General features: G+C 40.9%; 1 protein-coding gene across 2 annotated transcripts in view; it reads right to left on the bottom strand.

Moving 5' to 3' along the window:
• LOC110975358 (neuromedin-B receptor-like) overlaps nt 1–2,047 on the bottom strand; it is a 36,706-nt gene extending 34,659 nt beyond the window's left edge. For both annotated transcript variants that reach the window (XM_087132822.1, XM_087132821.1), the window contains exons 1-2: nt 1,918–2,047; nt 616–865 (exon numbers count right to left, since the gene is read on the bottom strand). The gene's annotated coding sequence lies outside the window, so the exon portion shown is untranslated. The remainder of the gene's footprint in view (nt 1–615; nt 866–1,917) is intronic.
• Nucleotides 2,048–18,375: the final 16,328 nt, after the last annotated feature.

Raw genomic sequence — 18,375 nt, 5'->3', positions numbered from 1 at the left:
GAGTCTCAATTTGTTTTTCAATACCCTGTTTTAAATCACATCCGACAATTTTGTTCCTGATTCCAGTTGTAAAGGGAGGAATGGTTTTTGTATCTGCACTGGAAAAATGTATTCCTCCCCAATAAAAAAATCCTACCGTACGCAAGAAACCTAGGCGTTGACGACCGCGTCGACTGTCCTAAAGTAATTTTTATCAGGACGTATTTCTACAAGCCCTCCCGGGACACATCCTAGGATATTTCATCAAGACCGTATAAACGTCAAGATAAATTGCCGAGAAGTCTCCAATTGATGTTTTTCTATGTTTTTACTATCTTCTCTTTTTATGCATGGGCAAAAAGACCGAGGTAAAAACTAAAATTAACTGAGTGAAACCCTTGAGGGTAGGTCTTCAATCTGTCGATGCAGTACGAAGTAAGATGAGCTTTAATGAGCTTTCCAAAAAAATAGGGCATGTCCCTCACGGTGAAAAGTTAAAGAAATGAGACACATTCTAAATTTTGTCAGAAAAAGTAATTGTTCGTGCTTTGCCTCACTACATCTGTGACACTACTCAAAACTGTTATTCGCAGAACTCTCCCTAGAACGATATGGATGACATAGTTATGTACTCACAAAATTCGCAGGCGGGGTGCCTTTGCTGATATTGGACGGTAATCCACGACCCCCTTCAGCGGCTGCCGAGCGGCTGCTGTCTTTCACCGGCTGAGGCTGTTGACGTCTGAGTCCGACTGTCGAGCGAGCTCAGCTTGTACTTTGCAGTCGTATCGCTACTTCCCGGCTGATCGAGTCACCACTGACCAATCCCGAGACGCCACTGCCGTGATGTCACTTTTTGTTGTGAGTTGCTGGCAGGTGCATCGCCCTGCCGAAGAGAATGAGGAACATTAATGCTAATAATGAAAACGCACAATTATTATAATGCACGGCACGCGAGCTACAGATTAGCAGCTGTGCGTGACCACACACGTACACAGTGATGGACCACTATCACCGTTACCAATGGTTTTATAGCTTCACGGTCCAACTGAGTGACACAGCTCTCGGTGGGTGTAAACAAAAATCCTAGCGACCCTTAACTTCAAAAATATTTTAATTTCACAATTCAACATGAAAAATAATTATCATTGTTAGCCTCCTATACACGTACAGTAATACAAGTTCCATCAAATGACTGAAGCCTACCAAAATCCCGTCACAAGGAAAGACAAGCATGCTTGATACAGAAGCCATGCACACTGAAAACGAAATTAAAGTAATCATAACCGCACTTTAATCATAAAGGCTCACTGCGTGAACAAAGATCAATGTTACGCGAAAATAGTGGATGAAAACTGAAAGCATGAATGCTTGTCCCCAGCAGCAATATCAACACGAATTAACAACTTTAACTCCATTAAATCCATAAAATGTAATAAACGCTGAAATGAAACGATAACCCCCCGAACATTATGTCATCTAAACATTTACTAGTCAGCCAAATATTGGAGGTTGCCTGGAGTACGTATTCGCGTGGGGAAGGAGGCTATAGACACTACGAACACCTTGCCTACAGGGTGGGGGACGGATTCGAAGGCAATACGTACGCTACATCAAGCAGAGCGAATAAAAAGTACTTCTGGGCGCGGTTCATACTTTTGACGTCACGGAAGATTCGCAACAAATTTTCGCCGAGTTGAAATGTGTTCAACTTGTGCAAATTCGCAGCACGAATATACCTGATCTAACGTCCCAAATTCGCGTTTGTGTTCGCTTTCGTGCCAAATACGTTATCACGGAATTAATATAATTTTCAATAATTAACCTATCGGGACCAGCATTTGTATACATCAAAAATTGTTATAACTCAGTACGGTAGCTTCCACCATACTACCAGTAACACCGAGCTGCTTGTGATCAGAAATATGGAGAGCTTACGTGGACAGGGATGAGGGTTGGAATCGCTGCGTATAGGCCCAAGCCCTACGGGGTCTAAAGAGTCGGCATTTTGTGAGTGCTCTGTAAATAAGACCTGACATCAATCAGGATACATCTGCATAAAGAAAATAAAGAGTCCAAAATGAAATGAGCTTCCAGCAGTGAAAAATACCCACTGGGAAATGCGGCTTGGTTTGCAGTTCACGGAACTCTGAGAAAACTTCCCAAGAGCACAAGTGCAATCATTTCGGCTCGCCTTATGTAGACATTATCCTGGATTACAGTCATATCTGTCAGTCAGATCTTCTGTCTATCAGATCGGCCGTCTATTGCATTTACCGTACGAACGACAAACCGAGCGTTTGGAGTTGAATAGACGAATTCAATGGTGAAAGATGACTTCGACACTTGGAATAGGCTTAGATACGCGTGCGCTAGCCTGTCTCTGCTGTGTATCAGAAAAACTGGCAGTTAAATCTGATTGCTTTCACTGCCAATTCATCGGTAGGCCTCTTATGGGGTAAGAGATACTATTGGGATGAAAACACTGACGCTGACATGCCTCGTGGTACGGATCTCTTGTAGATTCACATCACTGCAGGCCAACATCGATTGCCGTGAAAGGTACTGTTCGCATTAGAAAAGGATTTCGTATGACGATTGTTTTGAACAGTTTACCTCTTGGGGTCGTCGCTAAAACAAGTTGACTACCAATATGTTCGTTGCGAGGTGAAAATAAATACAGTAGAGTCAATGTGGCACCAATTGCACTCACAGATCAGGCGTTTAGTGGAAGGTGGTTCATTTTGAAAAATAACATGATTGTGAATATTAAATTTGTTGTCAAGCCATTTTGGCGAAACAGCAGCGAAACACTCGAGACAAGGTGAATGTACAGAAATTACACGCCAACATTGGAGTGGGCTCTCGTCTAGATCGCCAAAGTTTCATAAATTGCAAGTCCTTTTCACCCGAAAAGTAATGTTTTCTGTTTGTTTTAATCTCGGGAGAATGCAATAACCGGCCTGTGTGTATAGAAATAGCCAAAGGTTGTTGACAAGATAACTAATGTACCCACTCGCAGACCCCTCTTTCTTTCGAGTTTTTCTTCCTGCAGTCCAATTCCACATTGAAAAATTGGTTTTAACAAGGCTGGCACCAGCGCAACACAAATATTCTCTCTCTCTGGCTTCAACTGTACTTATTCCGGCAATTAAATCTAACAGCTAGAGTAAATGAGTGCGCACCCATCGTTGGCAACTTCATCAAAGCCCGGAGAACTTGGGTCAACACAAAACTATTTTCCGTCGGCATCGCTCGAGGGGATCACAGAAGACCCCGTGGGACTGATGACGTGCAGAACCGCCCGTCGGGTTTAGGCGCCTTTGCACGAATAACAACACCACCGAACAAAAGGCAATTACTTAATGAACGACTCGTCTTCCCTTCGCATTAAGGGATGGGATTGTAAACACGCACTGCATTTTCTGCACAAATCGATGGTGAAGTGAACCACTGAAGTGTTAGTCGGTCACCACTTTCATGACGAATCGACATCAAGTCACTGTCTTTTCACAACTCGTCGTTGATTTGGAAAATAGTTATTTTTTCTCTCTAAAAACCAAAATAAGGAGGGCCTGACGTTTCGATCGTAGCAGAATCTTTCTCAAAGGTAAAACAAAGAAACATTTTCCGGCTTACAAATAAAAGAAGCTTTGGGGAATTCTTTTCAAGAACATCGGTTCTCCCTGGAATTGTGAATAGAATGCCGATACGTTAATATAAGCTGAGCAGAATGAAGATTTGCAACTCTCTCATCCAAGGTTGACCGATGACATTCATTTTTAGCACAGTAACTGCCAACTGAAGTCCTTCAGTGGCGTATCCAGGTCAAGCAGAGATAACTTTTCTCCCTTCTAAAACACTGTCCAATTTTTCTTTCATCCGTGAAAGAAATTCTTCAGCCCTGGTGACGGACGGTTATACCGTTTAAAATTGCCCTTTGAAAAAACACATTTGAAAGGCGACTTGCTCTGCTTTAGAATATTTATTTTAATAACATATCTTCAACTTATTAAAATATTAAAAAAAATTACGTGTATATTTCTTATAGGTTGTAGATTTATACATCCGTGCGTGAGTTGAGGATTGTACTTCAGAAATAATTATTTGCCAGAAAAAAACAATTAACCTACGTTCCATTATGAATTGAAAAGGGTTCGTTTTTCTGAGAGCTGCAATCATCTGTTCAAATGCAATAAACGCGGAGGACGATTCCTCACCGCTTTGAAGCATTTACTGAGTTTCGAGAATACCAGGAATTCCTGGGAAGTTCTTAAAGACTGGGTGTACGTGTAACTCGCCTGTTCACATGAGTAATTATATTCGTGAGCGCGAACAGAAGTGACACGGCTTAGAAGTAAGCAGGAGAATACTCTCGATCAGATGGGGTGAATTATGACTTGAACTTTGGGACTTCCTGGTAAGTTTGCCGGTCTGTGGTTTTAGATGTGATCTGTAGGTATATATTTGACAGAAAATATGACACTTGAGGGAAATATTGAAACGGTGTTCATGTATACCCCCAACGACCCTTTAAAATAAAAGGTTTTGCTTGGCTTCACTCATTTCTATCGACGTTAGTTTTACGGTGATGCGGGCCAGATTTCTGCATACCAAGTAGAATACGGAAAAAATTCAACAATAGAAAAAAAATGGATGAGAAAAAAGAGTTTCCTGTGAATGGTCCTGCAAACTTAAATCTAATTATTTGCACGAGTATTTATGATGTTCCAAAGATTATATTAAGAACCTGCCTTACCTGAAAAAATAAACGAGGCAATCATTTCCTGACAATGCTTTTCTTTCCACTTTCTACTCTTTTTATTTTTTCTAGTTGCATGCAACCATATGAACCGATTAATAACAAGTTTCTTGAAATGGAATAGAATTCCAAGGAAATCTTAGTTGCAAGCATGGCCCCACGTCTGTACTTTCAAGTATTCGACAGATTCTTTTCTGCGCGCACCGCCATATGGCGCGACGAAAGGATAGCACCGTTCTCGCGTGTGGGACAGCATGATGACAGCAGATGATGTTTAATCCAACCTTTTCCACAGAACCTAAAGATGATTCGTGGCATTGGTGCATGACTGTTACAGGCAGCACTCACTGGTTGCACTTTCTATGGTTTTTTTTCACTGTCATAGGATATAATACCGACGATTCTACACGATGATTTTAACACATTTACAAATCACTTTAAAGTTTGCTAGAAAACCAGGATATTGGATTGACCTTGTTCTGTGGTTTGGTACCGGTATTTGCAATCATTCAACTTGTTTTGCCACATTTTTTATACAAACATTTATCATTGTACGTAGATGTCTTTGTGATCTGAACTTTTTTTCATGTTATTTAGTGTTTTTAAATTCTCACTGGCTGGTTGGTTGTACATTGTCTTTGATATTTTATGTTATGTGTCTGCGAAAGTTTTTATATGTGTCGAGTTTTACCGTATATAGTACATGTGATATTAATATTATATTTATGATTCTTTTAATTCAGGTTTATATTGTAAGTTTACATTGTCAGCCCTTGCCTGTCTGCTACAAACATAATTAACCATAAATATACTACTACTACTGCTGCTGCCGCTGAAGGCATTTCGCAGGGAGGCATGTTTGACCCCTTTAGTGATACCAAACAGGATGTTGAACTGCAAATTGAGTGTTCAAACAATAAATGTATCAATTCTTTTTGGAATTAAACAAACCTTCAGAATTACCTACAAAATTACTCAATTTGGCACTAATATAAAAGTGGTTCACAGATAACTAATATGAACAACACGATGTTTTGAGAACGCTATTGGGAAAATATGACAATCAAAAGTAACATTTACGCTCATTAAAATTCGAACGAAGAGTACAGGCCAAGAACATTATGATCAAATATTAAGAAAGGCTTTTTATGCCTGAAGAGATATTCAATTAGTTAAACGCAGTGGCGTAAATTTGTGCCAGAAATTGGGGGATGGGGGTAGATTTGTGTGTGTGTGAGTTTGTTTCTGCATTCAACTGGGGACCTTGAACAATAGAGGACAATAAGGTCCCCGATTGACAGAGGGTCCCCGATTGACAACTGTGTACAAAACATATGGGTGATCTTCTACAAACAAAAGAGGAACAATAGGGGGTCCCCAGTTGCAGGCAAATACTTGGGTGTGTGTGGGGGGAGGGGGGGACCTACCTGGCCATAGAAATTTGAAGGGGGGAGGGAGGACTGACACCATATGACGCTATATAGGGGAGATGCTCATGATGCAGATGTACACTACTCCAATAATTTTCTCTTTATTTATTTTCTTTCTTTCTTTATTTTTTGTTTTAAAGGCCGGTTTGTAACTCAGATGAGCACAAAAGCGAAGCGGATTTTGAATTCACGTACTTATTACCGATGTACACTACTCAAAAGAATTAACGGAACAAGAGAACAGAATGTTTTTGTCATGGTCTATACGGGCTAACGTTAGAACAAGAGGCGTTAATGTTATGTGACAACACCCGAATGATTTTCCCGTAACTTTAATGCCTCTTGTTCTAACGGTAGCCCATATAGACCTTGACAAAAACATTCTGTTCTCTTGTTCCGTTAATTCTTTTGAGTAGTGTACATCGGTAATATGTACGTGAATTCAAAATTCGCTTCGCTTTTGTGTTCATCTGAGTTACAAACCGGCCTGTAGAGCAAAAAATAAAGAAAGAAAGAAAATAAATAAAGAGAAAAGAAAGGAAGAAAGAAAGAAAGAAGAAAAAATACCGCCGTGTGCTTCCAAATAAATTTTGCTTCCAGAAATTTCGTTTCCAAATACAAAGGGTCGCCGGATCCCTTTGTCAAATATCAGCGTCGTCTTCACTCCATACAAATAAATGCACCTTAATAAGGGAAGGCAATTTGAATAACGAATTTCCATGGTAACGCAGTGTTCAAGAATGGCACTTCGCTTTCCCGATCAGTGAGTATTTTTCGCCTGCCTGCACGTGTAAGCCGCGCCCGTGCCTGGCTCTGGTAACAATGGGGTATTGTTACCCGCCGTCTGCCTCGTTTCTGCAGTTTAAGCAATTAACTTGCAATGGTAAAAATGCTGATATTCAGTGCAACCCCCCAAAAAAACCAACATGGGGAAAGACTGATTCCCAATTTCTCGGAATAAAACGGAGAGCACTTTACGGCGGAGGTAAAGTAAAGACGCTACTTCCAGTAATATTCACAACCCTAATAGATCGACTAAACTGTGGCAATCGCTTTGAAATTCTAAACCCAGAGAAACCTGTTTCCATTGATATTATACGCAGACAGGACGCCGTACATGGAAATGGTTAATTTCAGAAAATACAAGGTTACTCTGAAAGAAAAAAATAACACCCAACGAAAGACGGAGGGCATAGTTAAGTCGTTCTATTACGCATAAACGGCAACCGTGTTTGTTGATCGATTACGCGGTACGCGCGCAAGCTATGAAAGCCTGCGTCAGTGTATAGGCAGGTCCATTTCAAGTCCTTGCAAGTTGGTCAAAAGTCGTCCTTTCCGTGACATTGACATTCGAGCACATCAGTGTCCACTTAATTCCAAAAACTGTACGTAGCCTTATAGTTGAAAATGTCTGAGACTTAATTTCAAATTATGCTCTTCCCTCCCCATTTTCCAGGATTGACGTTATGGCCACGGCCATTTTTTGGCAAAGTCGTCAGTATTGCAATCAAGATCCTTTTAAACGCCATAAAGTGAACATCGTGACTTAAAAACATCACGAGCATCACAATCCATGAACAAGGGACAACGGCATCACGCTGTTATGGCCTTCAAATTACTATATACCGCTAGTAACAAAAACTGTGATAGAACAAGATTCAAGTCCGAATCACGCAGTCTTTCAGCTGAAATCCTTCTCTGGTTTGTTTTTGTCATAACATACATTAATGTTCGTCTTGTGTATATGTCTGGCTGGTATATTGAAACGATTCTCACTAAAATTACAATGAGTGTTTAGCAGTTTTAATATCAGGCAGATAATTGATTTGCAGACTACGACTGCTTAGGGCAAATCCAAGCCAAAATAGACATTCTACACTTTATTTCCAACCTCATTATGGTAAATTATTCATTAACATGTGACCATGATTATTAGGAGTCGAAACATGGGAGAGGACGCTCCGGCTAAGGTTAACTGATGTCAGTTAACTTTATTTCTGGAAAACAGTAAATGGAGAGGAAATAAATAACGAGTCTTCCTTCGTCTCCGGTCAGCATTCGAATAACGATTAATATTTACGAACTTTATCAAAAGAAATAAAACAAATGAAATCACAGTATAAACTATTTGTGTCAAATCTACTTAAAGGAAAACCTAGTATAAAAATAAGTAAAATAGAGCAGAAATGGCGGCTTTTGGCGATTTCCCGCCAAAACCGTATCTTACAGCCTCCGTCTTGGAAATTTACACAAACTGGTGAAAAATCACCTCAAAACCAACAATATAGAAGCAACATGGGTGAAGTACGGTATCGCAAGATCTGCTGTGATTCATTAGTAGTTACTTCAAATCTAGACAACTTAAGATTTAAGAATAATTCAAAGATGGGTGTAAATAAGGAAATGCTGTGAGATGCTCACGACTTCGCAAATATTTCTTATAGCAGCAACGCCTACGGACTGAATCCTTATAGTAATACACATGTACAAATAGATATCACTGTACAAAATCAATTAATTAATTATTAGATATTGGAAATAAAAGAATAACAAATTTATCTAGAAAACGGGAAATGGACAGGAAATAAATAAGTCTTTCCTCGTCTCCGGTCAGCATTTGAATAACTCTGAAGTTTACGTCGCCTATTCTGATTGGCCGATGGATTATAATCATAAAAGATGATATTTAAATACAAAAAGGGTAACGGGTGAAACTACAAAATTATGAAAGGGGTCTTTTTCAGTCCCACGACAAACACTATAGATATGTGTCAGACTGTGAAAATGGACGTAAAAGGTAATGGAACTACCTATTCCGATATTATTGTTCGAAAAATGTGTTTTGGTTTATGAGTTAGAAATAAAGAGGTCGGTGACCGCGTGGCCAGTTTGCGCTGGACTTTCTCGTTCCCCAAGCCATTGTGGTTGAAATTACAAGTTTTAGAATACGGTCGTAGAAATATTTCACACATGTAAATCGATTCATTTGCAATAGATGTTTTTTTTTCATTACTTTGAACTGCAGTGACATCTTTGTTAAGAATACTGATAAGTTTGTCTTCACTTGTTCGGCCTGTCTTCATATAAAGGAAACTTAAAATGCTCCCATTAAAAAAATCAATTTCCGGAAACGGTGAGTTGTATGAAGAAACGACCCCGAATGCTCATGAGTGATTTGCCTGAAATCCATCACGTATAACCCTAAACTAACACAGACCCATAGACATATTTCACAAATTGTATTCATTCATATCATTAGTAGGTGACAAAAGGAATTCCATATAGAAGAGCAGAGAAATCCCAGCGAAAATGCAGAGCCAATACGGAAAATAAAAGTGACACAGGTAAATTCAGCAAAATAGCCGCCATCTTGTATATCTTGTCTTATGTGTATCTTTAATGAGCACGCACAGGTATCAACAAATACAAATTAGATGAGGTTTGAAGCTTTTCATTTTGAAGGTAGCAAGTGAAGTATACACGTGTGATAGGTTTGCGGTAGCACCATGCGAAATCTCTCTTTTGTGGGTAAGTGTGGTTTTCAGAACCACACATAATCACGAAGAGATGTTTGGCAGGGTGCAACTACAAATACATTACTTAAAATACACATCAATTTAGAAGCCTGGCCCCTAAATGGACCAGATCGTTATCTGCGCGCGCCAACAATTTAAAACGTACTCACAGTTAGACAGGAATAAGTTTAGCGGGTGGACGTCTCATCTGCGAATTACTCTTTTGGCACGGAGATGGACTTGGTTTAGGGGTCTTATCGTTAAACTTAACAGATGACAGAATTTTCCGCGTAATAGACTAAATTCGCGAGTCGGCCATATTAAAACTGAAAGCGAGGTTCAATCTTTTTTTCATAACTTGAAAGTAGAAATGACAGGACTTATACGAGAATACATAATTCTGGTGAAGAATATCATATTTGCAATTCAACATACGTGTACCTTAAAATTTTAAGCCGGAGTTGAATAAACAGGAAACAGAAAGGAACACACCAATGGCACCATTCCAATCGGCAGTTTATAAATTTTAAAAACTCATTCAAGGATCAAAATTGAAAGTTACTTCCATAGCAAAATGACTGACGCGAACAACTGCATGGTGATACTATCTGCATATCCATGGATGTCGTCAGGAATCTTTCCAGGGGGCGGGCAAAGCACTAATCAGCTGCAAACTGATATAGGCCTACCATTAACAGTGAGAGGGTTGATGTCCAGCGTTTGTCAAGCAAATTGGTTTTTTCCATCTGTTTCCATCTCTTGATATCTCACACTCTTTTTTCTTTTAATCTATTTTGTTCACACTTTTGCAGGGGGGGAGTGCCCCGTTCCTCCACTCCAGCGACGCCGACGAGTCTGTCATTTCTTTCGAAACATGCAACGCCAGAACAAAACCAACAATACGTCTGTGTCGTCCACTGGCAGTCAATTCATCAAGTCACAAAATAATTGGAGTGTTCATGAACTATTTTTGTGACACAGAACACCGTGTGTTATCCGTAAGTCGTGCAGGAGTCCACCTGACACACATGTTTTGTCTGAAACTGATGGTGGCAATTAGAAAAACAAGTACACTTTGCCAGAGTTAAACAGTCAAGGACGCGCTGAAAAAATCACGATGTCGATTGCCGACTTCAATGATAACAGTTGAATTCCAGCGTGGATATAAGATCACATTCAGCAAGAATCAGTCAAAACGTACCGAGAGCATTAAACCATTAATGTGCCCCTGCGCGAAAGCACGTCTAATTTACTTCATAGGAGTACCAAACTGTACAGGATTTAATGCGTGATGAAACTGCGTCAACGGTATACCACACGCCTTCAATCTTTACTTGGGTCAGTGTCAATAAAAGGAGCCGGAATCGGCAAACATCAGTTGGAAAGGAACACAAAAAAGTAATTCATGTCTTGCAACAAAACACCATGTTAACTTAATGATACATGCTTTGTGCACGGGCGTAGCAAAAGCATTGGGGGGGGGTTCCAGACTCAATTTGCCGACATGTAACTCGTTTGCCAACGTCAAGTGTCGTGTAAAATGGAAATCCGTGGTACGCTACATTTCACGCTTCAGGGGAAAACCGACGGCCAATGTACATCGTTTACGTACCAATGTTGGATTTATTTTTTGCTGACCGAAGCTCTGTTTGCTAACTGGAATTAATTATTTGGGGGAGGGGTACCGCACTTCACCCCTGGTCGCTGCGCCCGTGGCTTTGTACGTACGTGGGAAATGACTGGTCGTGCTGCGCTATCTTGCACATTCAATGCACTTTTTCGAACGATTCAAAGTACACCAAATTGATATTAGTTTTACATCACAGCGTTCGCAAGCTTGAGATGCAGAAACGACGGTAAAGTGGCCTGCTCAAGGACACAGGGACACACGGTACAGGTAATCACCCCTAAATACCATGTATTCTATTTTAGGAGTACCAATAAACAATAATCTTTGAACTGCATACTAACCACGGGTTACACTCTCAAAAAGAACTCGAGGCGAATTTCCACGTTTGTGACTAGGAAAAAAATTGTTTCAGCTCTCGAAAAACAAAGAACTTAATTCTACTTAATTGAATAACTTAATTCAAACTGGCGGCCAAATCACTTAGCCGAGTCAACACCAATCGTGCAGCCGGGGGACCGCTAACCGGAGGGCTCGGCTCCTTTGTTCACAGGGACCACCCAACGATTATCGGTCAGAAAATCAGGCATTGATGACACCACACGTATATAAGATTCCAGCGGTTCCTCAATAAAGATAGAAATAGATTACCATGTTTCAATTATCTCTCCTGTCATCAGCGGTCACCTGAATGCAATCTACCAGATGCACGTGTTTGGATCCGAGGTTGTCATGAATTTTTAGACACGACCTACATAGTACACCTTTCGCTTCCGGGCTAATGATACACGAAAGTCGCCTTATGAGGTTAACTGACCAAATTGTGGACAAAAATTACCTGCATTACCCAAAACCACCACTTACTTTGTAAATTGAATTTTTGTCTCAAGACAGGATATTGGTCGAATAAATCATTTTCTTCTCGAAGCAAATGGTGCATGGGTTGGCGTGTTTCAGTAACGAAATTGTAGGCCTAGTTATTTGCATGCTTGGGCAACAGTGCATAAAAATTAATTCCGATGCACACACGGGAAAAAAAGTCAAAAACAGAGTTGGAAGAGACTTGATGATGTAAGTTTCTGTCCACTGATCAATTTTCGTGGTCCACCTTCATGCACTCGCGTACTCATCATCTGACCTGCTGTCAAGCATCACTTAGACCTGTCCATTGCATGAATTCCTAATAGCACCACAATGACCACGATACACTTTCACGGAGCTGTTTAACAGTTTAATAGCAGAACAGCTGTGCTTACTATAGCGGAAAGATTGGCTAACTCTAAGCACCATTTCATGGCGGTGCTTGGCCTAGTTGTGCTTCCGGTTGCGCGTACTTGCAGATATCCATCGTTTTGTCACTATGTTAAGCAAATATTTTCCTCTTAAGGTAAGCGAGCCTTCTGCCGATCTTACTGCTTTTATGGTTACTGTGAAATACACGGAGCCTTTGTCAGCGTAAATTTGTCTGCCGTGCTGAGCAGCGCAGTGAAATTGGGCCCGTGACCCCAATCACCTGTCCCACATCACCCGACCTTCGGACCCCCCTGCACTCACGACTGGAGCATTTCCAGGCGGCGTCCAATATGGAGACGGGTGGAGACGCTAAACATATATATTTGTTTACTTAGAGCCTAATATGCACAAAATGTGCTCGAAATGTCACACCGTTCCATCACATTGTTTCTTGTCAGTTATAAAAGTTCACGTCCTTGAGAAAGATTTCTTTTCACTTAATTTAGAACAGGTTCATTCAAATGCCACAAATCGTCCGTGAACGAATTACTAGAGAAATTAATGACTCCATTCCGTATTAATGAACCCTGCCGTCACCTTTTCAAGGTAGGCTTAAATGTGGACAGGGAAAGTCGGCAGCTGCGGCAGATTACCGTCCGACGTATAGTCTCCATTCAAAGGTTGCATCATAGTTTTCAGTCAAAATCCACAACAGCGGTAAGCACAGTGCTCAACGCGAAACAAGTGCACGCTATTCACAGTTTGCTAGCAAATACCACGACCGGTGGTAGTGGATCGAATCGTCCGCGATGCCTGCATTGCGTAGTAGGCTTAAATTTAGAGATCGAAGTCATCGCGCCCTGCATTGAAGTGTAGACGTGACTCGACACACGCTGCATGGAACAAACCGAGGCAGCGTCATCATTTTCCAGCTTTGTTTTAAAGTATCAAGCTTATACATAACTCGAAAAAGTCTCATTCATGCCGTTGGCATGAGCATTCAGTTTTTGACCCAAATTTAGTTTTGTATGTAGCCCATTTCATGTCTTTCCAGCTTACTCATTTTAAAGTTGTAATCAGACCTATTTTAAGGTACAGTCCAACATTCGTCCTTTGCCCATGTTCCTTTGGGGCAACCAAATTACTGCGATTTTTTATCAAAAGTTGCCAAGTCATGATTTGAATCGCACCCGTATTAAAGATCAGGGATATGTTCTCACATTTAAGCCGAAAGCAACTACACGATGCAACGCACTGAACCAACGAACACGGGTGTGTCACAATAGTGCGCCACCTAGAGTTTGCAACAAGTTGGCCAATCACACACAGTGCGCGAAATCTGTCTACCCAATATGCGTTTGGAAAGAGTCGACAGATTTCGCTCCTTGTAATTGACCAACGCGTTGTAAACTCTTGGTGGCGCACTACTGTGAATCGCCCGTATTAAAGGCGCCTCTCCTTATGCATATCAACACTTGCGCCAAGCAACCCAACCAAGAAACCATTGCGTATACGATGCGTTCATGCTTTCATGTGTGTGCCATGGGTGTCATATGCTTCAACGCGAGCTTCTAATAGCAATTTTCTAAAATTGCGTCTTCAGAAGCATCGTTGGAAATGGTCCTCCTTTCACTGTTTTCTTTTAAAAATTACATTTTTCTTGAAAGAATAGTTTCACAGGGAGTAATAGTCCTGTAATCATTTTTTAAACCATGCTTTTGGCAATGCTTTCGTCAGTTACTCTTTGGATAACAACAAACTGATGGACTGCACCTTTAAGAGTTTAAATATTTTATTTAGATATATCATCAACATATTTGTATCAACGCAAATGCGTTTCGTTTTTCTTTTGGCGTCCTTTTTTCTTTCGTTCCAAACAGTATATTTAGTTTCGAAGATCACTTATCCGAGTTGGAAGGAAATTCTCCTACCTGATGTACCAGATTTTAAGTTCACTTTGCCAAAGGCTCATTCAAGGAAAACTCAAAAGGTTTTTATTGTTTTGTTCTTCGGGTTTGAGAACCACCGACAAGATAGGCCAATTACACTATTATATACAATTTCGCTTATGCTTGTACCTTTTGCAGATGAGCGTCCAAGTATGTGGATGAGCATCTATTTAATTTCCAAATTAATTCGTTCAAAATGAAGAAGTAAAACGAATAATTTTGCTTCTCGAATGGTAGCACGGTATACGTGGAGTCTCCAATAATACGCACCAATAATAGAAATGCACTGTGCAAAACGTGTCGCAGGCAGTCGGCTAGGTTTGGATCATTTTCGAATCATCCAAATGAATGAACACTCGGTGAAATTGACCAGAACCTTAAAAATGAGCACAATACTACAAATACCGTCGGCTGGGGATCTTACAGACATATCGCTGAGGCTGAGGTAGAACAATTACCACTGGGGACTCAACCAGCCGCAATGGTTGATGCTCCCCGCTTCCCCCATTTGACACGATGCCGCGGAAATACGGTCGTTAAAACGGTGCTGAACGCACCCAAGCGTTACCCAGGCTAAGTGAAAAGGATTCTTCGGGGAATCGCACAGTCTGCCGCTCATCAGGCAATAAAAAAGGGAAGACTATACTTCCGAAAATTTGACAAGAACAATCCCCAAAGAATTCAAGAAACAGAAACAGAAAGAGGCAGCTTAGCAAAGCCCAATGTATACTCAGCAGCTAAGCACATAGACTTGAATTCAAGTAGTTTGACAGTGGAGTTTCTTCTATGGCGCCACCGATTATGACCCGATCTGATAGGTAAATTGCTAGTAGACCACGCATAAACATATTGCACAACATTCCAGCATATTTGATAATAATTTATGTCGCACTGTGCCACACTTACTACAGTATACGCAGGAGTGCAGGCGGACTAATCCCGGCCAGTTAACGACTTGATTTCGAGTCTAACACACACAGTGGAGGCAACAGATAGCGACACCAACGCAGTACCAAAGTGTGACCTCATTTTGAAATAGTGCACATGCAGTGCAACCAAATGGAGAACGCGCACAATGGTTCACACGCTACTTCTCAGGCGTGGCTTATGAATGTTAGACTCATTAACTGTATTCACTTTCGGTGCTTTTTCATAAGAAAAAGGCCCACAGCAGCAGAAGCAACTTCAACATTCCACGAACGGTCGCATTATTTACTAACAGCCCTAACACTAAGCATTAACGGTGATTTTATCACACCACTCTACAACAAACAGCGATAAAGATATGATGAGTCCACGGGAATTTGTATACGAGACACAAGATCACATTCTGAGGGGTCGATGTGTCAAAGCGTTTGACGATATAAGAGTTGCAATGACTCGAATCTCGAGTCGAGTCCAACGCGTGTCACAGTTTTTGGTGACTCCACTCGACTCGACTGGAGTCCCTCACCAAAAGACCAGACTTGAGTGAAAGCTTATATAAGACTCTAGTCCCCAAATGAAAGCAAACATCTTTGCGAAAAAAATTGTAGTGCCGATCTATAACGTTCATGTCATTTGTTATTGTCATAAAGACTAAGATGTGGTATAACCACATGTAGAAACAGAGAGGTATTATTTAACATTTGCTAAAAGTTACTTTCTTTCTTGTATTTATTTAGTGTACACTGTATTTTGTTCAAATATTGATGGCTCTACCAGACTCCAGCTAAACACATGACTCGACTCAACATTTCTAACGACTCGACTTGACTTGAGGTACTATACGTTATTTCATTCGATGACAAATGAAATGTTCCAAATTCCGCGCTTGACTATCAAGTGTAGCCCGAGGCTTCACAAGGCAATAAAACGACTTGCTCCGAGGGTGTGTTGACTCTGTCAAGCCGACTTACGTGCTACAGTTTATTTCACACTTGTCGAACTAAGTTTGCTTTCATAAACGTCTGACATGTCAATGAAACTACGTTAGTCACTCTTTTTGTACTAAAAAAACACACAATCAACTATTGCCAATCTCACGTGAAAAAGACTGTCCCCTCAAAAAAAAAAAAAAACAAAAAACAAAAAAAAAAACATTCATGGAGATCACGAGAGCTTAATATTTGAAAGCCTATTCACAACAGTTGCCAAAATAAGAGCCACTCGTAGGACTAGCAACAGCTGCGCATCATGCGATATGGAGCGTTGAAATAAACAAACAAGTTAGGTGTACGGCAGGTGTCCAGCCAGCCTACATCGGAATACATGTATTCACGAGCAATGATGCTTAGTAACTATGCTTATTGTACCATGCATGACTCAAGCGGAGTTGGACGGTCATATCCAAAATTACCAAACTTTCTCTATGTCCACACCTATGAGCCACGTCATGTGTACTTAAATTTGGACTTGTATCGGACTATCAGTCTTGTAACACGGTGCCATGCCATAAAATGCCTACTCAGGTGAGATTTGGATTGTTACATCGGCTTACCACCCTGGTTTTCGTCCTACCAACGATAACGATTTGAATATTACCACCGAAAATTCCTACCAAGGCCATTTATGTTTTACAAGGCAGCGAACAGATTACGGTTATAATGTTGAGAAAGTCTGTGAATCATGCTGCGAACCTACTAGGTCCACTGCTCATATGGTCTTCAGGCATTCGTATGCGGCGACTTCAACACCACTGTCACACCCAAACACCCGAGAGACCGTTCGGAAAGTACAGGTCGTGCAATGCGAACCTTTTCGGGAATATAAACAAATCAATACATGTATTCTCGGTACATCATTTGCCTGGATAACAAGCAAGCCACCCGAGCCTAGACAGGGTGGTGGGAAGCCTTCTGACAACTGTGATAAAATCTTAGGTCAAATATCACGCGCATAATTAAATATAGGATCGATACCCCGTCTGGGTTGGAAGCTATTTCATCTCACTAAAACATACAAGAACAACTGAACAATATTGAACCATCCCTGCTGGATTTCCCGAAAGAAACATTTTTTGATGCAGGCGTTTTTCGGTCATGTCAATCACATTGTGCATGTATGTGTGCTCTGTGCGGCGCGGTGTTCATCTTTAATACGAAATGAGCCAACAAGAGGTTGAATGTAAGCGTGAACTCAAGAAATCCAAGATCCACCGCCGTTACACATTTTACTTTTACACACGTTTTAGTCATGTGCGTCCGCTGATTAGTACATGTAAACGGCAGAAAATGTTTGACCATCAATGATACTATTGAATGTTTACGCCGAGTTTGGAATGTTTGAGATGTTTTCGGAAAAACGGGGGAAGTCCTCACTCTTGTCACGTGACATTGGGTGACACCGGACCCTTAAATCGAAAGAGAGTAGATTCATTAGGTCTGGGAACCAAACTATGGGAAGGCTAGCTATTTTAAGACGCCATGATGACGTATTCTTCTTTATTTGCACTCGATTAACAAATCAAATCTAACCAACTCGTCACATGACTCTGACTGCATGTCAATGGTTGCTTTCCGCCATGCGGTCTGTCAATTTTCAGTCACGCTGAGAATTATGTGTACATGTATAAACAAATAAGCCACCGCTCATATCAGCTAGCTAACGTTTCAAGAACCATACCTGGTATTCCCTCAACCCATAGTTAGAATTGGTTGCTTGAGCATTTTTTCCTCAAATACAAGGCACCCACACAGAGTATAGGGTGTTTTCATTTTTTCCACTTCCCGAGCCACAATCCGATCTCGAAAAATCCCTGAGATGGATTAAGGCGTGTGGCCGGCAGTGCGCACAGCCCATAAACAGAATCAACACGAATGCGTACGGTATGTCTGCTCCAAGGTAAAGGCATACATTTTTACAGCCATGTTTCTTGCTGTTTGCTGCTCACAATCCCATA

This window comes from Acanthaster planci, linkage group LG02, assembly GCF_054643075.1.
Source record: "Acanthaster planci isolate LZ-2023a linkage group LG02, COTS_SCS, whole genome shotgun sequence".
Lineage (NCBI taxonomy): Eukaryota > Metazoa > Echinodermata > Asteroidea > Valvatida > Acanthasteridae > Acanthaster > Acanthaster planci.
The sequence above is the reverse complement of the archived record's forward strand: the minus strand, read 5'-3'. Positions and strand labels throughout refer to the sequence as shown.